Source organism: Acomys minous (assembly GCF_964271855.1).
Source record: "Acomys minous genome assembly, chromosome: 11".
NCBI classification, from domain to species: Eukaryota; Metazoa; Chordata; class Mammalia; order Rodentia; family Muridae; genus Acomys; species Acomys minous.
Genome location: NC_140492.1, coordinates 98,775,579 through 98,793,169, shown reverse-complemented (window position 1 = coordinate 98,793,169; position 17,591 = coordinate 98,775,579). Strand labels below are relative to the sequence as shown.

General features: G+C 45.3%; 1 long non-coding RNA gene across 3 annotated transcripts in view; it reads left to right on the top strand.

Annotated features, from left to right (window-relative positions):
* Positions 1–17,591, top strand: part of LOC311608264 — a 59,112-nt gene that overhangs the window by 821 nt on the left and 40,700 nt on the right. For 2 of the 3 annotated variants that reach the window (XR_014782881.1, XR_014782882.1), the window contains exons 1-2: positions 1,002–1,162; positions 16,970–17,126. This is a non-coding gene — a long non-coding RNA (uncharacterized lncRNA). Of the gene's footprint in view, positions 1–1,001; positions 1,163–16,969; positions 17,127–17,591 lie in introns of those variants that run through there. The other variant, XR_014782880.1, reaches the window with a different exon arrangement.

The following is a 17,591-nucleotide window of genomic DNA, read 5'->3' as shown; positions in this document are numbered from 1 at the left end:
TGTTTAAAGATGGCACGAAGCTAATGGAAACTGGCTCCCTGACCGGCATGCACATATGTGGGCTGCTTTGATGTGACGGATGGGATTGTGTTTGTTGATAGGGCCTGCTAATAATCCAACGAGGTGATGTCATTCTTGGCAGGGCCCAGAAAGAAAAACAGAGGCCAGCAGCTACCCTTGGCTGCCCTGGCCCCCTTAAGGGATCTTTAACTTTGCTTTTGCCAAGCAGATGAAATTGGAAAGTTCTGTGGACCCAGCTGAATCCCCTTACCTCCCGGGGATGAGATTTTTTTTTTTTCATCAAAAACCTTGTGCCACTAGGCTCATTTCCATAAACCCCATGGAAAGCTTTGTACTATCTTTGAAAATACTCCTGGACTTTCTCATGGAGCTAGGAGACAAATAGTTCCTGGAGATACAGTCTTTTTGTTCTAGAATTGATCAACCCCATGGGGAAGAGATGGAAGCTTCTGACTTGAGACCTCTCCTGCTCTCAGTTGGTCAAGGATAGGGTAGTGACACACACGAAGAGGAGGGAAAACTTCAGAGTACTTGGTTCTACAGTCATAAAACAAGCCTTCTGAGCTAGGGGTGTAGCTAAGATGGTAAAGCACTTGCCTCGCAAGTCTAACATCCTTCATCAGTATAGCCCAAGTTGTAAAACTCTCTTCAGTTCTAGATTGGTTAATTTTACATTGGCTTACAAGGATGTGCTTTTGGCCAAATTGTCTTCATCTAAGGGGAAAAGCATATTCCTTTTTTTTTTTTTTAAAAAGAATCATTGATAATCAGGGACTTTTACAGGGCTAAGAGATGCTAGTGGTTATTTGGGAGAAATTCTGCAAATAAATATATTTGCTGATTTATAGAAGAGATCCCGTCTAGCAGGCTTGGAAGGGTAGCAACTGCTGGTAAAGGAGATGATATTTTCCAGTTGGCTTTTATGATAATCAGGGCTCAGTTGCCATGGAAAAAATCCATCAGTATGCTGAGTTGAAAACACTTAGGATGAAGGCTGATGGTGATTTCCAGTCCTCCAACAGAGGGCTATGTTCATCCGTTTGCAGGTACCCATGGATGGTTATTGTATGCCTCCAGACATTCCGAGAGCAAGGGGCTGCAGCAGCGACAGGACGGAGCAAGCCGTGGGACTCAGAAGCAGGTAACAAAATAACAGTAGCTAAAACTATGGACTATGTCAAATGGTGATAACTACCACAAAAAGACCAGGTGAGAAGGGGGATAGTGAGAGAAAGGGATGCAACAAATCTACAGATCAGCTTGTGCTAAGAAGGCAGCATTCAGGCAGGGAGTTGCAGGGAGGAAGGAAGGGCAGGAGACTGTCACTAGGACATAGGATGCAGCAGTGAAGGCAAAGGTGCTGGAACCAAGGCTTGTCATGGTTTTAAAGGCCACTATGATTGTGAACAAGGAGAATAATATTGAGGAGAGGTCAGAGGCTGCTGGACACCATGTTGGAGGGGCCTGAGGGGCCAGCCACCATCTGCTCCTGGACTTCACACACACACACACACACACACACATACACACACACACACACACACACACACACACACACACACACAAACATTCATTCCACGGTGTATACTCAGTTCCTAAACTGTTGTTAGCCTTCCTGGCAACTGGCCTTGTTAAGTCCCTTTCTGGCGCCTGGGGCACTAATTCATTACCTTCTATGAGCTCTGGGAGTGTGGTGAGGGTAACTTTTATGAGTCAGCCCTACCGGCCTGAGGGACACCCAGGTCATGAGGAAAACATTTCCTGGTGTCCCTGAGGCATTCCTGGAAGAAATTAGCATTTGAGTCATAGACTGAGTAAGGATAATCCACTGTCACTAGGGTGGGCACACACCCTGAGTCAGCTAAGGGCTTGAAGAGAAGAAAAAGCAGAGCAGAGCAAACTCATCCACTTCCTGACCCTCTTTCCAGCTCTCCAACAGAGGTGGTAGGCTTCGGGGCTTTGGACACTGAGGACTTTCCCTGGTCCTTCTACTTGTCGATAACACACCATGGAACACTCAGCATGCAATACCACATAAGCCAACTCCCAACAAATACCCCCATTACATATCTCTGTACCCCCAGCTGATTTTACTTCTCGGCTAAACCCCAATACAGCAGCCATGTTGAGTTGCCTATTTCTGTTCGCCTTCACTGCTCATCAAGATCCTCGCCATCAGGGGAAAGCCAGATGTGGCCTTTCCTTCATGCCAGGCACTCGGCGCACACAAGGAAAATTGCTACATAGGGAGCCAGACTCTACACGCAGAGCTTTGAGTGCTGTCTTTTTGTCTGAGGCCGAAGAGGATGTGCTGCAGGAGAGTTTAATCTTGTCCATTAATCAATATTCTTTCAAGTACAATGACTTCATTTAGGAAATATTCAAGCCCAAGTCCAAGGATTATAGAATTTCAAAGTGTGCTACATTTACCTTGTCTTGTTTAGTTTGTCATAGGAAAATAGTGCACCTTTGAAATATGGTTCTCAATTTTATCTCTGATTCAAATACAAATAGGGTTGTTTTTAACCTTGCACATCCCACGAAAGTCTTCACTTACCAGGAGATTGGGATAGATGTGAGGACATCCTACTGAGACTCTAGGTAAGAGAAATATAGGAGATGGGGAAATAGAAGGACCCAGGATGTCCTAGAAACCTACAAGAAGAACATAGGGATGGGTGGATCAGGGTCTAGGGGGTTCTGCTCAAACTATTGCACTAACCAAGGACAATACAATAGTAAACATTGAAACCCTACTCTGATCTACCCAATGGACAGGACATTTTCCACAGTTATGTAGAGAGCAGGGACTGACTTTGACATGAACTCTGGTGCCCCATATTTGACCACCTCTCCTTGGTGGGGAGGCCTGAGGGCACTCAAAGAAAGAATAAGCAGGCTACCAAGATGAGACTTGATAGCCTATGACCATATAGTCAGGGAGGAGGTCCTGACCTATGGTCTATAGACCTATAGGTCTATGACCTAGGGGAGGGGAATAGGGTGAAAGTGGGAGGGAGGGAGGAATGGGAGGATACAAGTGATGGGATAACAATTGAGTTGTAATCTGAATAAATTAATAAAATTAAAATTAAATAAAAAACCTTTCAAATCATAAAGAAACAATAGCCTGAAATCCTCAGGTATCAAAATCTCAGTTTAGTGGGAAAGTGGACAACACCTCCAAAAGGGGCAGGATGGCAGACAATTGGGTTCCTAGGAATGCACTGTCTCCGTATCACCCCTCTCTCTGGGCTTCTCCATCATCTAGAGGCTGGAGGGATCCAACAGATGTTACTTCTTCAATGCTGCTATCGTCCCATCTCATGAGCAGAAAGCTGAAAATTCACAAACATTATTTACAGGGTACATGGACACTGGTCGCTGATTTGGTTCCAAAAATATCCCATCGGTGCTCCCCAGTCTGTACTTAGTCACCAGGACTTAGGAATATGTAAATAGTGTCAATCTTTTCTTTGGCACTTTGTCAATCTGTCCCTTGACTCTGGGAAGATAAGTGAGGCCTTGGGTTCTCATATGGAAGAGGCAGATGGTAGGGAGTGTCCCCTACACCCAGGTGACATTCAGCAGTCAGCAAGATAAAGGATCCTGACTCAGAGCCAGTGCCTGGGGAGCACAGTCGCAGCAGCTGAAGACATCTCACCTAGGAGCTGAGGCTATTTTTGACTATGGTAGAGACGCTGCCGCATGTTCCTTCCCTTAGAGTTTAAAAGTATATGAAAAGTGGGCTTGGAGGTAGGGCAAGATCTGTACACAGATTAAGCATTTTGAGAAAAGTACAAGTGATTTCTGGTTACCAGACCCTAGGGGGAATATAGATGCCATCCACTGAAGAGAGACAAGATTCTGGGAAATGATCTGGGGGATTCCTGTCATGGAGAGGTGAGGACCAGAAACCAGAAGGTAGGCAAGCAGCAGGAGAGGAGTCTATGCCTTGTCTTAGCTCTCTGTGCTTCTATCTCTCCCAGGAGCAGAGATTAGGAAGAGCTGGAGGCTTCGTATCACACTAGCGGGGTTGGGCCACTACATCCCACTCTCAGCTTCTTGGACAATGTCTTATCTCTGTCCATGTCCTTCCCGTGTCCGAGGCCACTCCTCTGGATGGCTGGGTCCCACGTTTCACGCTGATGTTCTTTCTATGCTCTCTGCCAGCTACCTGCTTTCCGTGCCCTGCATCCGTGCATTCAGGCCACTCGTCAGCCAGGCCCCTGTGACTCTGAGATATTCTTTCCTAGGTGTTACAACATCTTCCTGCTAAAGACGGGAGATTAGGAAGGGTTTTGGAAAAGCTGAGAGCAGTGAGAAGGACAAGAAAGTGTGTCTGTGCATCTGACTGTCCCGGTGTGTTTCCTCAGTCCGTTTCTTTGGTTCTTCTTTCCTTTTGGTATCACCAGGGAAAGAAATATGGAAAAAAGAGATCCTTGCTCTGTTGGGAATTGAAGTCCTATCTCTTTGTCACTCATGAAACCCTGCGCCCAAGTGACACATAGCTCCGTGTGCTTACACACCTTGCCTGGTCTTTCCCAGCATGTCACCCCATTTTAAAGGCTGGGCAATCTACACATTCACACAGCTGATATTATTTCTCCTGCACTTAGAGATAACACTCACTGTGTTACTCAGAGACCACAGCCAAACAGAATGACCCAAAGACGAACGGACTTAGAAAAAAACTAACGGTACCTTCCTTAAATAGACTTTTTTGAAACCTCTGCCATTTATAAATCTTGTCTAATTTAACGCCGCAAAAATAAATTGGCCAGATCATTTGTGTCTTCTTGTGGGAAGATGAATTGCGTAATGGGTCTAGCCAAACGCTGTAGCCTAAATATTGACCCTATTAGAACTGTTAGGCTGGAATTTGATTCATCATGTCCCTCCCGTCCTGCTTTTTTCTCTGCTTCCCAGCTCTCTGGATGTGGAGCTTCTCTGGTTTATGAGAAAGACCAGTGTACTTGATCTGAATAGGGGATCTCCCTGTAAAAACCCCATAAAGACCAGAGACATCAGAGCTGGTCGGCTGCACCTGCATCCCCTAGCCTTTGGAAGAGCCACTCGGGGCACAGGCAAGCAGCCAGTGCATACCTTGAACTCTGACTGCTTGTTTTTCCAAGAATTTTTTTACTCATTAGGGAGATTTCTTCTGGGATCTGTGTAGAGGTCTTCTCGGCAAACATTTGCTCAGTTTCTGTGTGGTAAACACTGCTAAGGCTCTTAGAGTGAGTATTGGGACAAGGCAGTGGTGTGATTGTCACAAGCTCTAGCCAGGTGAATGTGACATTGAGGTTCAGCTGGAGTTATCTCAGCTCACTAAGAAGTCTTTTTCAAGAAGGTCTAGGCTTAGATGTAGTGCTCATCCCCCTGAGGGAGAATGGCTGGAATTGTGGCAAGGAATGGCCCAGACGCAGCCCAGAGGGTGAGGATGCTCATGGTGCATTTCTTGCCACCATATGCTTTATCTTCACTGGTGAGACCTACCCTGTTGAGAGTTTTGGAGAGAGGGAATTTCCTGCCAGAACACTTCCTGGCTGTCTTGATATTTCCCTGCTGAGACAGGAAGAGTCCTGAGAAGGTAAGAAAGCCGTGTGGGGTGGTGCTGAGAGCTCACGCAGGGAGTCTGGTGAGACCTGGACTCACATTCCACCTCCTCTAGAGGCTAACAAGGATTTGTAGTGACAGGCAAGGAATACCCCCCCGGGCTTTTCCAAGTGGCAGCCTGCACCAGTGAGCCGAGCTCCCAGGACAGATGTAAAATAGGATGGAGAAGAAGGATGCTTTCAGAGAAGGGCTGTGGAACAAAGCTGGTGCACAGGGGAAGCCCTCGCTGCCTTCTTGATTCTTTCTTGAACTTCCTTCTGCATTATAATTCTCTTCCTTGCCTCCTTAGAACCTTAGTACATATTTGCCCTGTGTCGTGTCGTGTCTTTAGTGAAGGCTGGAAAAGGTGAGGAAGAGGAACTGTGCCTGGAGTTTGAAAAGGTGGTGACAACAGATTGGGTCATGGTTTGGGGCTATCTCAGTGTTGAAACTCAGATGAGTTATTTCAACCTCAGGGGGGTGGCATCAGAATTCTGGAAGACTTGGAAGGCTTCTAGAAGGCAAACATTTTAGTTACAGTTTAGTTAGTGTAGGACCCGGAGATGGCAGATGCTACATTCCTTTATTCCCAGGTGTTTGGCGAAGGCATGGAAAACTTCCTCGAACACCTCAGTGCCTCAGGAGATGCACATAGCCTTGGGGAGGTCAGGGGGTGGGGGAGGGGAGTCAGATTGTGCCAAATCCACTGGAAGCTATCACCAACCACCTCTTTTTGATGTCTTCCAATCCCTCACCACTATCATCTCCCTCCTGAAGCCACTGGGGTCAAATATGGTTCCAGAACATGTTAAGGGAAACTAACCCAGGGCTGATGTCAGCAGCATCCAGTGCATCCCGGAGGGTGACCGTTTCCATATCCTGGTCTAGCTCCCACCGTTATTCCATGACATTCTGAAGCTTCGACCCATGCTTATTCTGAGCCTGTCCATCCAAGACAAAGCATACCAATGAGCCAAGGACAGAGGCTTGCAGCCAAGGTGGGATGCTTTCTGAGGAAGCCCTTGACGCTGCAGTGCTTGCTGTGTTCTTCTGTTCCCTTCTCTGGGGCAGACAGAAAAGCCCTGGCTCCTAGGATGCTTCTCATTGTTCATTGATGACCGTTCCGGACAGAGACTCAGCTGCAAAAAGTGATGGGCAGATGGCTTGGTTAAAGCAGGTGGACTGCTCCTCTGTCTTTTGATCTATCAACTGTTCTCAGTTTGACTGAGGTAGCTAGGGGTACACTTCAAACTTTCTCTGTTATCTTTCCAGCAGTCATGGTAGCCACCCCTCTGCTGCGCTACGACCTCTAAGTGTTTTAAATGTTCGCCAACAGTCATCTGTTGACTGTCAAACGGCTCTGTCTTGGAGTGGATCAACAGAAGGTCCGAGCATTGTGTGATCCTGAGGACAGTAAGGGAGGACGGTGACAGAGGCGAGAGCGTGACTCAGTGTGGGAAATTGTTAACTTAAAACCACAGGAGGGCATTGTGCCTGTGTTAGGCCTTAACAGACCAGGCTAAAGGTAAAAAAAGTGTCATTGCTCTTGTGAAAGTCACCAAGCTGAAACTCAAACCACTTACATCATCATCTAGAAACCAGGATTAGAGAGAGAGAGAGAACAGCCAAAACTCTCAAATAGGCTCCAGTGTCCCCCGGAGTTCTCTTCCAGCCCCACGACCCACTTTTAGCTTTCTGTTCTTTTCAAGCCCTTTTTTTTTCTCTATAAAACCAGCTTCCTCTGCTTGACTCATTGGAACACCATTCTATTTTAGGGAAGGAAGGGCTCCCTGATTCTAGAATTGAAAATGAAACCAATTTAGATGTGAGGGAGAGCAGGGAGGGCGGGAGGGAGGGAGGGAGGGGGGAAGAAAAGAATGAAAGGAAAGCTAGGAGGAAGGAAGAAAGGGAGGGAGAGTGCCCTCCCGCCTGCTCCCCTGCATCCAGGGTAGTCTATAGCATGGTGGTTCTCAACTTGTGGGTCGCAACCCCTTTGGGGGTCAAACGACCCTTTCACGGGGGTCACCTAAGACCATCAGAAAATACAGATATTTATATTACAATTCACAGCAGTAGCAAAATTACGGTTATGAAATAAAGAGCCACAAAAATGATTTTATGGATTGGGATCAGGTTGAGAAGCACTGCTCTGGTTGAGGACCAGAATCAAATGAAATGAGTGTAAGTCAGACAATGCCGCTGTTGGGTTCAAGCCTCTAACAACATCCAGACTTGAGTAGGATGCTGCTGAAGTTCTTTGGCCACACTCTGGCTGTTTCCTCTAAGGTCCGCAAGTCTTTTCTTTTTTTTTTTGCCTTCTGCTTTCCTGCCTCTTTTTCTGTCTGTTAGTACAGGAGGTGGAACACCGGCTGAGCCACGCACAATCTAAGCATGTGCTTTACCACTGAGCTCCACTCCCAGATGACCTTGCTCTGCTCTGGCCTCTTAACTTCCTTGCTAGTCCTTGAGAAAACATAATAAGTCAGCACCCCAGGGCCTTGACACTTGCCTCTCAGTAGATCGCCCCTGCCCCGCTTTTCATATCTTGCTCTCTATTCCCACGTAGCTTCTGATAAAATGCCATCTTGTCATCAAAACTTTTGATAACCTCCAATTACCCCCTATCCATCTACTCTGCTTAGTCTTCTAGATATTGTTCATCATCACCTGACACGTTGCATAGACCCTTGGTCATTTGAGTACTGTCAGCCTCTCTGTGTGCGTGCAGAGAGGCCCTTTCCGTTCATCATAGCGTCCCAAATGTCTGAAACAAGTCCTGGCCCATATACAGAACTCACTAAATATTTATTGAATGAATAAATGAATTCCTGGGTCCTAATGTTCTGTAGCCTCAGCTGCCTGGAGGACACAGCCAGGCAGCAGGTGATGGGGGTGGCGGGGTGGGGGTGCAAATAGGAGGAGGCAATTGAGATGGTCCAGAGTTCTTGGGGGGAGTAAACAAATATAGACGGAATAAGAAGAAAATAATCAGAAAGACCCTGAAAGGCCTTGGCTAGCACTCCTGGTGGTGCTGAACTGAGGCCAGGCCAGACTTACTCTCTTCAGCTGTTGAAGTCTGCTTCTTGTCATACGGCAACCTCGACATCTATTTTGATAACCGTATTATATGTCTCTTGGCATGTGGAAGACTCCTATCATTTAGCAGATTTATAGAAATTAGGGAAAGCAGTGTGAAATGCCTCCTGCCGTATGGGAAAGGAGGAGAAACGGCTGACATTTGGCCTCTTGCCAATCTCACTAAGGTTTTGAGTTTCCGGCTTTGCCCTGTCTCGGGTGGAGTAGCTCTCTTATCAAACGTCTATTCTCCGAGTAGCCATAAAGACAGTTCCGTGCATCTGGTGGGGTTTTAATATCCAAAGAGTCATATTCTAAACTGCATGAAGCTCAACATTTTGGCCCAGCTGTTGTAAGAACTGAAGAGGTTTTCTTTGTCCTAAGCATGGCCTGTTTCCACTAGTTCTGCGTTATGTAGCCATCCTGGGCTAGAACTCATGTATGGGATGAGCCATGTACCAAGTCCATCTCCAGCTTAGGCAGCAGAGTCACAACAGTCTCTGCTTCGACTACTCATTTGCCACGTGATGTTGAGCATCACACTGCTTGCTCCTTAAATCTCTCTAACTCTCACCTCCTGCTCTGCTACTCTTGGTCCAGCCATCATCACCTCTTACCCAAACCATCTGACCATCTGAGGAGCCTTTCAGAGGATTTTCCAGTTTCCCCAACTGTAATTATGGTCCACTGGGTCCTTTTTTTTTCTTTTCTTTTTGAGAATTGAAAGATCCTTCCCTCTGGATATACTTCTGCCCTGAATTCTATTTTTGGGTCATTTTGGCTAGGGAACCAGTCATTCCAAACTGTGTATTATGCACGTTTTTAGCTGGGTCTTGGACCTAATGCTGCCAGCCTGGCAGGCATTTCATGGAAACATACCTCAGCATCATGTAATTGCCCCGCAATACACAGCATAGCTTTTGGTGTTACCGAATCTAAAACAGCTTTGTTTCCAAATTATCTTATAAATAATGCTGTGAGGTCAGCTTGACAGGAGCGCACAAACCCCCTCCATGCAGACACAGCTCACCTTCAGCCCCCAAGCAACAGTTTCTGTATTTGTTTATCGATGAGTTTTTAGTTCTCAGGAAAGCTTAGACCTAAAAAGAGATGGTGGTGGTGGTGGTGGTGTGTGTGTATGTGTGTGATGCAAGTGTGTGGCAAGTGTGCATGTATGGGTTATGGAGGAGGCGTGTGCATGCCATGGTAAGAGTGTGGCATCAGAGGACAACCTTGGGTACTGTTCCTCCCTCCTCTTCATCCTTATTTGTACAGAGCATCTTCGCTATCATTGTTGGGCACTGTGTAAGCCAGGCTAGCTGGTCCACAAGCTTCCAGAGATCCTGCTGTCTCTGCTTTCCGTCTCCCATGCGTGATGCAGGCACATGCTCTCTCTCCCAGCTTTATGGATTCTGGGATCTCCAACCCAGGTCCCCGTGCTTGTTCAGCCAGCACTTCATCCACTGGGCCATCTCTATAACCTGAAAGGCATTTCTTTTTAGAAGTTTATTGAGCACGCAGGATGTACAGAACATGCAAAGCTTTGCTTCACGTCGTGAGCATCCATGTGAACACACGGTGTCATGGGAAAGCCTCGGTCCACCGCCGATCAGCTTTGTCGATGTTTTAATTGCACAACGTCTTTCTTATTCCTTTGCTTCTCTTTCCTCCTGTGGTGTTTACGTTTGTTTGCTGTCTGGTGGATGCTCCTAGAGTTCTTCTGTTTGCCGTGTTAACTGTGTACAGGAGGAAGATGTCCTTGTTAACATATAACAACAGTCTGTAATTTTTCCAGAGAATTTTGTTAACGTTCAGATGAATGTTACAGCTAATTAGGAACATGCACTCGTTGCTGAAGTAAATCGACGGGGGTTTGCAGTAGGTAATTGCTTATGAATTGCCTTCCCTCTATAGATAATATCAACAGATAATAAGCACTTTGTGTCTATATATAGCAAATTATGCTCAGAATCAGCTATGACATAGTCATCTTCACCACCTTTGATAGAAGGCGCCTACAAGCATGCTTCATATTTCATGGCATCCTCTCTCCAGAGATTGAACTATTTCAACCTTCACGGTGACTCAGCCACTGCTGTGAGCATGGATAATTTTACTCTGCTAAAGATACACAATGACATCAGAGCTTGTTGAGTTATGAGCTGTGCTGGGAAAATTCCTAGGTAAATGGTCTCAGGGTCTTAGATTTATTGAGCCTTTGTGAGCCTTCTAATTCTTCCCTAACTGTTGTGCTCACACGTCTTGCCTTCTCCTCAGCCTTTCATTCAGGGTGCAGTTTTGGAGTATTCACCATGCCATTGGGTTTTCTTCCATTGGGGACGCAGGAGTGAGGACCTCCTTGTGTGGGTGTGCACCCGGGACTGGAAAAGGGAAACAGTGATGAGGCCTCAGTTAAATAAGTTAAATAATTTGTTCTGGTCTGAGACAATGCTAGTGGTCCTTAGGAAGGCTGTGGGTCAGGGAGAGTAGAATCCAAGTACAGTTCATGTTAAGAGTCCATTGCTGTTTACTTTTGACTCATGCCTGGTGGCGGGCGTGTGTGTGCAAATATTTGCTTGATCGATGTCTGTCTGTATTCCTCTTCAGTACTGAATTTAATCAAGAAAATGGCTCATTCCACTACAACCAAGTAGCTCTTTGCTCAACTTAAACTTGGGGACAATATGGCGTCAAAGAAGTCAGTGATTCTAAATCCCCATTTCGGATCCTGCTCAGCTTTTCAGGTTCAGGTAACTGACTGGCAGCTCCCTTGTGAATCTCAGAGCATCAGAAAGGAGGATGACTCCACCCTCCCCTGCCACCTCACCTTCCCTGGCTTAGTAAGTAGCACTAGAGGCTTTTCCCAAATCAAGAAATTGTTCTAGGTTCTTCTTTTAAGATCTCAGCCTCTATTCTCTCAGCCCTGCCTCACACTCAGTTCCTCAAGAGAACACTTGTATGTTTTTCAAAAACAGCTGTCCAAGGCTAGCCAACTAGGGACCTTTCTGCATAAAATCCATTAGGTAGCTTGTTTTGCTCTTGAATAAAAGATTCTACTACTTGAATAAAGATAATGATGTGATATTTGTTTACTTATTGTGCATGTGAGCTCGAACATGCCGTGGTATGTGAGCGGACGTAAGAGGGCAACTTTCAGGAATGGATTCTTTCTTTTTACCTGGAGACTGAAATCAGGCCATTGGGCTTGAAGGCAAGCATCTTAACTCATGGCTCTCTCACTGGGGTCTTTACAGTAAAAGCCTTGGCCTGAGCCATCTCAGCACGGCTCCAGCACTCATCTGTCACACACTAGCTAAAGACACAGTAATAGTGAAATGAGCAGAGAAAGGAGATTTGCACAATGTAGCCACATTGGAAAGAGGAACAAATAAAGGGGTCTAGTGACTTCCCCCAAAGTCCATCAGAAGGGTACCGACATGAGATTTAGTTTAAATAGGGGTTAAGAGGCACTCATAACTATGCAGTCCTGGTCAAGATGTTGTCCGGCCTATCAGTGACCCATCACAGTCTGATCTATGGAACAAGATGACCTAAGGTGTCAGAGCTGTGTGAAATCTCTTCCTGGGAGGCAGATTCTTCCTCGGTTGGTATCCAGATTGGGCCTTTCCCTTCCCCCAATATAAGAGTTCTGAAATTTTTTAAATTCTTTGGGGTTCATTGTTTCAACAGATGGCACAGGGTCTATCTTGTTGTTGTTGTTGTTTGTTTTTCTAGACAGGGTTTCTCTGTGGAGCCTTGGCTGTCCTAGACTCGCTTTGTAGACCAAGCTGGCCTCGAACTTACAAAGATCCACCTGCCTCTGCCTCCCAAGTGCTGGGATTAAAGGTCTGCACCACCATGCCCAGCTACAAGGGTCTGTCTCTAACGTGCTTTCTCTCCCGCCTGGATCCTCGCAGCAGTGAATGCAGGGATGGTATGATTAGCTTCTCTTCCCATATCCTTTCCTGCTCCAGCCTCTTTCCATCATTCTCTGCTTTCCTGGACCACTGTATGGTCATTGTATTTCATCTGTTGGCATTGTTCTATCCCTGTCTGGCCAGCTGACTGTCTCCTTCCAGGTACCAGTGAGGGCTTGGCTTCTCCAAGATGCTTTACACTCCTACTGGCTGATGTGTATAGACATCATCGTGGATCCTGACTTAGCTGGTAAGGGCAGCCTGAGAGCCCACCGTCTAACTGTCTCCCAGGAAAGACCTACATGACTTTTGCCTGCAGTGAGCAACCAAAAATATTTGTTCAACAGTGTTGCTCTTGTCAGCCACACACGTCCTCCCCAACCTCCAGGAGTACAAAGGAGACCAGTGTCTACCTCTGTGTGGCTGCAAGCTGGCTAGAATAAAGGCATTTCTAACTGATGTATTAAGGTTTAAGGAAGCATTATCTTTCTTTAAAATGCCCAAGGAATGGTAATGTAGTTCACTTGGGAAGGCTGATGACTAAATTAGTTATGGTCTTCAAGTGGGATTTTGCTTGTTTTCTGAGTCCCCCTGATTTAGAGTTTACATCATTCCTGAAACAAAACTTTCCAAAGGAAACATGGGATAAAATTGAAAAGAACGATGGTTTTCGAGCCAAAGCCTTATTTACAGTAGATCTTTTTTCCCCTATAAATACAGTAACATCAGAGTGTGAAAATGGGGAGGAGAAGATGTCAGACTGCCTATCTGAGATAGTTCTCTGGTTTTCTGTCTTGCCAATTTACACTTAAAAATAACCACAGACCACAGCTGGCAATACCTTCCTTTACAAACAAAACAGGGGCCATATTGTCAACTTATGATGTGTCTTTGCAATATAATATCAAGCAATGGATGCTCCTGTGGTCCAGCCTACTGTAAAATACTCTGCATGTATATTTAATTATACAGACACTGCTTTTTGAAGTTACTGTGAAATGAATAAAAGACATAGATACCCCCCTTGACATAAAATACCAATTCTGCACAAAGGGAGCAGGAGAACAGTTCATTTTGACCCAAGTGTGAGTGACTATGATCCAGGAACATGGGTCCAGGTTGCCTAAATGGCTAATCCCATCTGACAAAGGTTTTATAAACTTATGGTCACAATAAGAAAAAAAAAAGCATAAATGAGGTTTTGATTAAAATGCTGAGGTGAATAGGTGAGCTCTGGCAAAATAAAAAAATCTATGTATATGTTGCCTGTATAACATTCCTAGCTTTAGTATTGGTGGGTTGTTTATTGATATGTCAAGGGTAGAGACATAGTGCAAGAATTTCACTGAAATGTCAAAAGAATGTTAACCGAGATACAGAAGTTGATAGTAAGTACTAAGTAAAAAATAAATAAGCAAAATACAACCCAAAATGAATGTTGGTTCTTGACTTGTAAGAACCAACCATCTCTTCAGGAACCAGGTTCTTAGGTTAGCCAATGGCACATTTGCAAGATCCTCCACTCAGATGCAGCCTCTTCAGAGAACTTTAGCTCACACCACAGAGAGATGACCATGTGAGATAACGTGGGTCAAACAACCTGCCTCTCTGAAGTCTAAGGTCCAAATCTGAATCAAAGAGCATGCCGAGAGTACGATGTCCAACTCGGTGTCAAGAACTGAACCAATGATATAGGCCAATTGCTTCATGTTGTGGGGTGCAAAGAGTGCCTGTGTGCAAATATAGTCTTCCAGTGCAATGGGTACGCATGGAGCTTGGAGCTCTCAGGAGGTAGCAAGGCCGAAGCAATAAGGGACTTGCTCTAAGAAAGTGTTAAATGGCGCTACTCAGTGCATGATCAGCAAGTGCGCAGACCCTGCTCCGATAATCCTGCTGAATCTAAATGCCGGGGAGTAGACTATATACAACGTTTTAACAAATGCTCTAGTCATTCTTACACTTTCTGAGGACTGAGAAGCCCTGGTACAGACATCAAGTTCCACAAAGGCCAGATGTGTTGAATTCGGGACACGTGTCCTTTTCCTCAGCAGTTTTAGCACCCAGGCACCATCGGGCTTTTGTCATTTTCAGGACCTGTCAACTTGATATCAAGAGGTCTGGCTAAACTTTTCCAACATAAACAGGCAGACAACTAACCAGGTGCCCCAGTGAAAGATTGACACTCCCCCAATATGCTATTAAGAGCGGGCGGAATCAGGCCAGAAGGAAAATAATGACCAGAAAAGAACAGTGCTGATTTGAGCCAGATTGATGGCTATTCTTATTGTAATATTCATGATGAGCAGAGTCTTTGTAATGGATTTAGCAGATGTGGACATCATCCTGCCAGACTCCCTCTGTCTGAATGGAAACTGCAGTCACCCAATATGTTTCCCTGTCCTCTGGCCTAAGATTGAGTTGTCACCCTCTCCCAGACACTCCTCCAGGCGCCCCAGATGGTACTGGCTGACACACTCCAAGGATGTCATTAGGAACACGTGTAAACCACATGAGGGGAACGAGCTTCTGGAGACTACACACGTGGCACTACCTTCACCCCTGAGGGCCTTAAGATACTGTTGGGAGGAGCAGAGATAAGTGGGTCTCAGGTGCTGGGAGGTCTTGGAAAATCAAGGACCCATGGGAAACTCTTTAGGGAGAGAGGATGCTGGGCAGGCATTGAGAAATTCTCTAACGAGTTAGTGTGACAGCAATATATGGTTGTGCTGTGATGCTTTTCTGTCTCCTTTAATTCCTGTGCTGTTCAACCGCTTGACTGAGAATCCTTTAGAATTCAAGTAGTGTCACTAATTTATCATTCTATCAGAAATTCTTAAAATGATTTATTGTTATTTATTTTACAAGCAGTATAATAGCTCTCGCTAGTTACAATACAAAGACACATAGTAACTTGGAACTGACAAAGTCATTGGATAATTAATGGTCTATGACCTAACTGACTTCGCAAACCAAAGAACCTCATTAATCAGGACTCTGAATCTGATTTTGGGAGTTAGGACCACCAGAATTCAGATCTATAAAATTACCTATCATCACAAGGACTCTGGTCCAGCTTTGTAAATGATGCCCTTGGTTGAGAAAGGCTCTTTTCATGATTTCCAGACTCAAAACACAAACCAAAACAATACAACAAGGAAGCCAACTGTCCACACAAATGTTACCTTGGTGGAGTTTGGAGAGCTGGTGGGCCCTGTCTCCCTTGCAATCGTTAATTTGTCATCATCGTTAATTTGTCAACAGCGAGATTGGACTTAAAATCACCATGGAAATATGATCTTGAATATATCTGAGGGTGTTTCTAGGAAGGTTTAACTAAAAAGGCCAGAAGGTTAAAAAAGTGGGAAGACCCACCCTGACTGTAAATGTGCTGTTCCTGTAGGCTGGAGTCCCACACTGAATAAAAAGGAAAATGTGAACAGAGTGCAAGCTTTCTATCCCCTCTGCTCCTAGACTATAGAAGAAACATGGCCCATGCGGCCTCGGCCATGCCTCATTGTCAGAATGAACTACATCCCTTTTAAAACTGCAAGGAAAAGCGACCCCCCACTCCATTATGTTGCTTTTGTCAGGTTGTTCACATCAATAAGAAAAGCAATTAACACACTCTTCCATTTCCTGGCTGGCCACACCGTGCTTCTACTGTTGGAACTTCAGCATAAATCTCCGGATTCCAGAATTCAGAGATGCTGGGCCGTGGTTGAGAACCCTGGAATAAATTAGGTTTTGAAATGTCTTGCAAGTGGATCATTTTAAAGCCAATAAAGGAGGGATCACAGAACCCCAATAGGCTCATAGGGGTGGCCTTTGAGAAGAACTGGGGACAGAAGTCTAGCAACTAGACTGTTTCAAGGAAGGTGTGTGATGTCATGTAGAGTGACAGCTCTTTGGCATGCGTTTCAGTCCTTTCTCCCAAGGCCAGAGAATGAAGAAGTGTGAGAGTATTTTAAGAAGCTTATGGTCCTCAACAAATCTGAGATACAACTTTTAAGGTGCAAGGTAGATATGACCTTTGGAAGAGGAGTAGGTAGGAGCTGACAGGGTTCTAGAAGGAAAGGTGCTGTCTATACACAGTGCCCAAATTTTTGGAAGTTGTATCTTTAAAGAGACAAGACACATCGGGGATGCAGCCACCAGTTAGTTCACAGCCCAGAAACCTGAGAGCCTGGGTGGGTTGGCAGTAATACACTTAAGACAGACTGAAGACATCCCACTGACAGCTTGGGATACTTTGGTTCCTTTGAAGCTTGGCTTTGATACTCTCTTAACTGGCTTTCCTTCTAGAACAGTACTATATGAAAAAAGCTTTTCTTCTGAATTGTTTACTGAATTATTTTCAGGTATCAGAATCAGAGAGAGACACCCCTGAAAATGACAAAGACTAGAAGGGGAAGACTTTGAATGTGTTACCCACTGATCTCCAGAATTTGCCAAGAGGGAGAGACTTTGGTCTCTCCAGGCAGAGTGCAGATGATTTACACACCTGGAGGACCAGAGGTGAGTAAACATTGCAAGAAGCATCTGTAACCAAGAGATGTTTCCACCTTGAAAACAGCTTAGGTCCAGCCCTGCTCCATGTGAAGTTGGACTCCAAGTTAAGACAAATGAGAAGGCTTGCTGGTGGTTTCAGATACTGCACAATTAGACCTCCTCAGAAGCAAAAGTGGCCGTGAACTATATAAGTCGTTGCTTGAGAGGTTTAGTCCCAGTGACCTGAGAGAAAATGCACATGCTAACAGAAAGAAAGGAGAGAGTACTATAATGTCTGTGTTTCACCACTTTGGGTGGGAAAGTCGGATGTCATGTGTTTAAACAGTTCCATACCCCTGAAAGACATCAGGCATGGCAGCTCTTTGGAGAGAGGGTATTTATACATACAAGCTCAGCAGCTTCCGTCCCACCTGAGTGCTGCAGCCACACGATAATCGTCATAGCACAAAACAAACAAAAATAAAAGAGCTA